Source organism: Miscanthus floridulus, chromosome 16, assembly GCF_019320115.1.
Source record: "Miscanthus floridulus cultivar M001 chromosome 16, ASM1932011v1, whole genome shotgun sequence".
Lineage (NCBI taxonomy): Eukaryota > Viridiplantae > Streptophyta > Magnoliopsida > Poales > Poaceae > Miscanthus > Miscanthus floridulus.
The window spans coordinates 58,310,815-58,317,719 of NC_089595.1; the positions used below are offsets into that span (position 1 = coordinate 58,310,815).

Below are 6,905 nucleotides of genomic sequence, written 5' to 3' on the forward strand. Positions count from 1 at the left end.
TTACATGTTAAGCTCATAGCATGGAAACTATATGCTAGTTTGTATGTCATGATTATAACATGAAAGCTATACTCTAGTTCATAAGCACTACTATATGGATAAAATGAGAGCAAGACTTTGGAAGAACTCTTCATATTATTCATACCAAAAATCCTTTCTCCCAAGGAGCCAAGATGTCCTTGATAGCTATTGCTAGCTCCAAAATACTACTAAAAGTAAAAGTACAAGAGATGGTAGTGAGGTGTGTAGCTCCAAATGAGGTGTGTGTGTTGAGAATAAACTCCACCCCTTCTTATATACTACTCTATGGTCTGTTTGGGGGAGAAAAAATAGGAAACCTTCCAAAACCAATCCTAGGCGCATTGATGGCACCACCAGAGAAGAGTGGGCCTGGGAGGCGGTTCCTGGGGTGCGGCCGCACCAAGGGTGCAGCTGTACCCTAGCTGGCGCACCTAGCCACTGCCCTTCTCTGGTTGGTTACTACGTGGGTCTAGGCTGCGTCCATGTTGGTGCTCGACCTAGGTTTGGTGGTTGGATGGCCTTTTGCTTGATTCCTTTGTGCAAGATCTGCTTTACACTTTCTCCGATTGCGCCTTTTGATCATATTTCCCATGTATTTTACATATATGTCTTGCAAAACACTAAGTCTCCAATACATGTGGAAATATGTCAGTAGTAAATGCATGTGTTATAAGTTTGTTCATTTCTCTTGTTTTGGATTTTAATTAACGGTCAGATTTGGTCATTAAGGACCACCAACAAATCCCCCAAGCTTAACCTTTGCTCGTCCTGAGAAAATAGCTAAGTACTTGGTTGTTGATCAAGAGTTGATACTATGCCCAATATAATTCATAAGTGCCATGCCTATAACAAAGTATTCTTTCATAATTTAAATAAGTTGGCATTTTTATCCACCCTTTACCTTGATCCCTATGGGGCTTATAGCTTTTCCAAGTTCTTGGATGGTTGCAAGATAGAATGGTTATAATAGAATCACCAATCATTCATTCTTCGATCAACTATCTATCTAGAGGTTTTATGAATTTTGTGAAATAAATGTAAGTTCCTCAGATGATTCTCTCAATCGCTCATTGTGTATGAAACCTCACCAATGCATTTGATATTTGCCTTCTTTTCATCCTACCACTAAAGGCTTTTTGGTGGAGTTTTGGGTAGGTATGAAATTGAGGCATACTTGCATCGCATATTTTGCTAAGTCAAAGATCGGATCCAAGGAGATGCAAGTCATACACTTTGATCAAGACGTGCAAGTGTGTGGAATTTTTATAATATTCCTAATTCTAAAATATTTTTATACTCCTTTGATCATGAATTTCTCTCTTTTTGGATGAATGTCTTTTATTTGAAAGAATGGGCTATCTTTATTTCTTTCTTTTTCTTTTCTTTTCTTCATGCTCTTTGGCATGTATTTTTTTTCTCTCATGCCTTTTGGCATGGATATTTTTCTTTTTTTCTCTCTCTTTTTTAGCATAGTCCATACTTTTCTTTTTGGTATATGAAATTTTATATCAAGGGACTCATGATAAATGAATGGAGTAATTATTTGGTGGATGGAAAAACATGTTTTTGCATAACTCTCAGTGTAAGAGTTAGCAGTTTATATATGGGTGTATGTGTGTCTTGATCATGGGCGCATGACGAGAATCTCAACAAGGGTCACAACAATTTGACAAAGCTCAATGCAACAAGTAGCATACGACTAAGGTTTTACATGTATATCATGTCATATGGCCTTGGTAGGTATTCATAATCATTGAGGAACTTTTGAATTTTAGCATTTTTGAAAATAAAAACTTTGGATGTCTAGTTTCTCTTGAAACAAAATCATAGCAAATTCTATTTGTACTATATCATAACTCGCAACAACTTAGAAAAGGAGCATGCAATTGTAACCCACAAGTTTTCAAGTTTTTAGGATGAGACATTTTTAGCCAACAAACTTAAATCTTGGGGAATACTAAGTTAGAGCCGAGGCACAGATGAATTATAGAAAGAGCAATTATTTATCATTTCAACATAGGAGAAACTAAACATTCTTAAAACACATATGAGAGTGGAATTCATATTTTTATTGTTTTTATCATATTTTATTTTTAGTATTTTTGTAATTTTTAGATTTTTAAAATGCTAATAAATAAATAAAAGTAGAAAATAAATGTGAAAAATAAAAGATACAAGGTACCTCTGCGAGGGTCCTCCCCCAAGCTAGCTCGAGGCCTATGGTCCGGCATGTTGCTTGGTGATGACTCCGAGGTACATTATTTGTCTTAAATTTTATATATATGTCTTTAGTAATAATTGTATACCTTTTTTATTGCTTCCATGTCTACATTTAGTAGTTTCAGTTCAAAGATCAAACATCATGTTTAATTTGATCAAGGTAGGCTAATCAACCTAAGCACCATGCTTAATTTTGAAAAGCCTATGAAAGTATGATTGCACTTAAAATCATACCCAGACCAAAATATACTTGAATAGAGCATGGCAGGATAGCTTAAATTTTTTAGCATAACGAATGCATAACTAAGTTTAGCAATTTCTATAAAAATAACGTTTAACTACCAATACCTTCGGCAAGAGCTCACCGTTTAAAGTTCAATAAGGAGGACTCTTCTCCTTTCATTTCTTTAGTGATGAAGGTACATCCATGCCTGGAGAAGTGGACGTGGATGATTGCACTTTTTTCGGTCTCCACACCATCTTGTTTGATTTAGGTGGTGTGGTGGTGGACTTTGGAGCTTCTTGAGGTTGTACCTCAACTTCCTTTATGCCTTGTGGGTTCGGCCTGTACTTGATGCGGATCATGGAGCATTGCTCCTACCTAGGCCGAAAGTCAAACTTTTCTTCTTTGTCATTGATATTGAAGCAGATTTCTCTGGTTCCAACATCAATTTGGGCTCCTGCAGTGCTGAGGAAGGTCGCCCAAGGATGAGGGGTGATTCCTTCATGGTTTCCATGTCTAGCACCATGAAATCGACTGGGATGAAGTAACCCTTGATTTTCACCGGGATATCTTCGGCAATCCCTATCGGATTGTGGACCATCGAGTCCGCCAGTTGGAGCATCATTGGTGTTGGTGTTAAATGCGTGAAGTGTAGCTTGTCAAATATGACCTTGGGCATCACACTAACGCGAGCCCCTAGGTCGCACAAGGCATGATCAAACTACTGGGTTTCGATTGAGCATGTGATTGTGGGGCACCCAGGGTCTTTCTTTTTCTTGGGCAGACGGTCGAGTATAGCAGCGCTACACTCTTCCGTCAGCTTGATGACCTCCATGGATGGCAAGGGTCGTTTGTTGTTCATGATATCTTTGATGTACTTTGCATAATAAGGTACATGTAAGAAGTCCATTAATGCGACACTCACGTGTATGTTCTCTATCATCTCAACAAAACAAGCAAATTGCTCATCCACGGCTTGCTTTCTCTTCCTTGTAGGAAACGGCAAGTAGCTAGTGTCCATGAAGTCTTGCAGTGTTGTTTCCTCTTCTTCTTAATCTTTTTGTGTTTTTGTTGATGAAGAAGATCCCTCTCCTATTGCCCTTGTGCTTTCCCTGCTTGATTGTTAGGGTTCAGTGGATCATGAGTGGACTTACCACCCCTCGTGGTCACCACATTAAAATTTTCAAAGGAATTCTTGGGTTGCCCTAGGATCTTCCCTTCATTATTAACAGGAACAACGACAACAATTTGAGCGAATTGTGTTTCTATCATTTTATTAAAGCTTAATTGATATTTTTGAATAGAGGAAGATAGACTTTCTATTTTTGAATTAATATTTTCTAGCATTTTCTCATTAAACATCTACTTTTAAGTGATATTTTCATTTATTTTAGCTTGACCTAAAACTAGGTCCTTCTAGGCGGGTTGGTTTGAATTAAAATTGGAATTGAAATTCGAATTACCTCCTTGCGGGCGAGATTGATTGTTCCACCCGTTATTGTTTTGTGAGAACCTATTGTTGATGTACGCAGTGTTTTCATGGGTCTTGGGGCAGTCGTTCCTTGAGTGTCCAACATTTCCACAAACCTAAAAAATCATTTGCAACTCTATGGCTTGGACGGTGCCCTTCATGGCCTCCTTTTTGTAGGCCCGTTCATCTAGTCTTTTCATTAATAGGTCCATTTTTTTGGCAAGCATGTCCACCTCCTTCACGGTATGCATGCTTTTTTATTATTTTCTTTCTTCCCTCTAGCTTTGATTGGGCACCATCTTCTCGATGAGAGCCGTAGCATCATTGATGGTGAGGGAAAGAAATGTTCCTCCTACAGCAGAATCTACATGCCCCTTCCACATGGGCATTAGCCCCTCATAGAAGTTCTAGAGCATGAGCAAATTCTCTTTCCCATGGTGTGGGCAAGCTTGGATGTAATCCTGTAGCCTCTCCCACTCCTCGGGGATAGATTCCATGGAATTATGCTAGAAATTTGAAATTTTCCCCCTCAAGGCATTGGTTTTGCCCATGGGGAAAAACTTCATGAGGAACGCCGTGGAACATTTGTCCCATGTGTTGATAGCTTCCTTTTTCTTATAGAACCACTATTTTGCCCTCCCCGTGAGGGAGAAGAGAAACAGACGGAGCTTGATGCTTGCTGGTGCGACATCTTTTATGATGATGGTGTCGCATAGCTCAAGGTAGTGTTGCAGGTGTGCACTTGTGTCCTCACTAGGCAATCCACATAATTGGTTTTCGAGACTGTCATTAGTAGGCCAGTCTAGAGCTCAAAGTTTTCGGTGCCCGTGTTGATAGCGGGCCCAATGGGCACTTTGGCAATAGCGGTGGTGGAGTAGTCATGAAGTGACTTGGCCATAGCGGTAGTAGCGAATGGTGTTGGGGTGACTAGTTCAACTGCCAGTGGAGTAACAGAAGAAGAAGCGGTACAAGACCGACTCTTACTTAGGAGTGCCTCCGGATTATCAGTGTAGTTGTTCGGCAGATTGGAAACCGATCATAGACTATCCTATTTTTATCCACAATAGGGAGAAAACAAGGAGAGTTAGCCTGCATAACCTGTGGCTACCATTCATGCATGTGATCAAGATCATGTCGTACTAGATTCTTTTAAACCATGCCTTCCCTGGCAATAGCACCAGAAATGCTTGTTGGCATTCTTAGTGTCACTACCAAGTTTGGAGATAGAATCCATCCCTAACAATGGCGCCAGAAATGCATGTTGGCATTTCTTAGCACCATCACTAAGATTTAGCAAACCCTAGCGACACCACCAAGATACACAAACTATGATAGTTCTTAACAATTATATAAACAATATCCACAAGTGCACAGATCTATCATTGTAGCATTTCACCTGGAGGTATTCAGTGTATTGTTATTTATATTTTCCCAAATGAAGGCATGGTGTAAAGATTCTAGCATAGATATGAACAAGATTACATACTTGCATAGTGAACCAAAGTTTATAACATGGGTAAAATTGGTATTTTAAGGATTGTGGACACACATCTAGGCCAACCTCAAGGATAAAAGAGAAACAAAGAATAAAAGAATATTCCAAAATGGAGTAGGCTTGTTCTAATATATCCATGGCTAGAACAGTTGATGATCATACAAATTACATGGCTAGAACTAGACCTAAGTGTAAGATGGACGGGGAGATCTCCGAGCACTGGTCTGCCAGCAAGCACGAGAGACTTTAAGGCTCCTACACAATACCCAAACATGGGGGATTACAAGGGATGGATAGGGCTATCACCACCTGCCACCTACCCCTCAACCGTGGAGTACCATCATATCCGAAGGTCCCCGTGCCCCGGGCACCACGCCTGTGTAAAAAGAAACTACCCATATCCCCCTAGGACTCTGACCCTACAGATCGACAAGCATACGACATGGGCAAACCTGAAGGAATGACAAACCGCCACCTCAACTTAGCTCTACTTCTAATCATACAAGTTATATGAATGATTAAGCATAATGTTTTACATGTTAAGCTCATAGCGTAGAAACTATATGCTAGTTCATATGTCATGATTATAACATGAAAACTATACCCTAGTTAGCACTACTATATGGATAAAATGAGAGCAAGACTTTGGAAGAACTCTTCATATTATTCATACCAAAGATCCTTTCTCCAAAGGATCCAAGTTCTCCTTGATAGCCCTTGCTAGCTCCAAAATACTACTAAAAGTAAAAGTACAAGAGATGGTAGTGAGGTGTGTAGCTCCAAATGAGGTGTGTGTGTTGAGAATGAACTCCACCCCTTCTTATATACAACTCTAAAACCAATTTGGGGGAGATAAAATAGGAAACCCTCCAAAACCGACCCTAGGCGCATTGATGGAACCACCAGAGAATAGTGGGCCCAGGAGGTGATTCCTGGGGTGCGGCCACATGCTGGCTGGCGTGCGTGGCCACCGTCCTTCTCTGGTCGGTTGCTGCATGGGCTTGGGTTGCATCCATGTTGGTGCTCGACCCAGGTTTGGTAGTTGGATGGGCTTTTATTTGATTCCATTGGGCAAGATCTGCTTTACGCTTTCTCTGATTGCGCCTTTCGATCATATTTACCATGCATTTTACATATGTCTTGCAAAACACTTTCTCCAATACATGTGGAAATATGTTAGTAGTAAATGCATATGTGTTATAAGTTTGTTTATTTCTCCTATTTTAGATATTAATTGGCAGTCAGATTTGGTCGTTAAGGACCACCAACATGCGTTATTGTAGCCGGCCCTACACAACCATTTGGTGTACCGACGGTAGTAAATTCAATGTGAGTTATTTCCCCATTTCCCAACTACCCACAACACAGTTGCATCACCATTTTACTTCCAATTCATCTTCAAGGTTGGTGCATTGTTCATCTCTCGCAATTTGTGTGAGCCATTACACACCTCATGCCGCGTCGCCGCTAGATCC

General features: G+C 40.2%; 1 non-coding gene across 1 annotated transcript; it reads left to right on the forward strand.

Annotated features, from left to right (window-relative positions):
- Positions 1-4,364: 4,364 nt before the first annotated feature.
- Positions 4,365-4,472, forward strand: LOC136514598 (small nucleolar RNA R71). The gene has a single exon (XR_010773752.1). It is a non-coding gene; the product is annotated as a small nucleolar RNA R71 (small nucleolar RNA).
- The last annotated feature ends 2,433 nt before the right edge of the window (positions 4,473-6,905 follow it).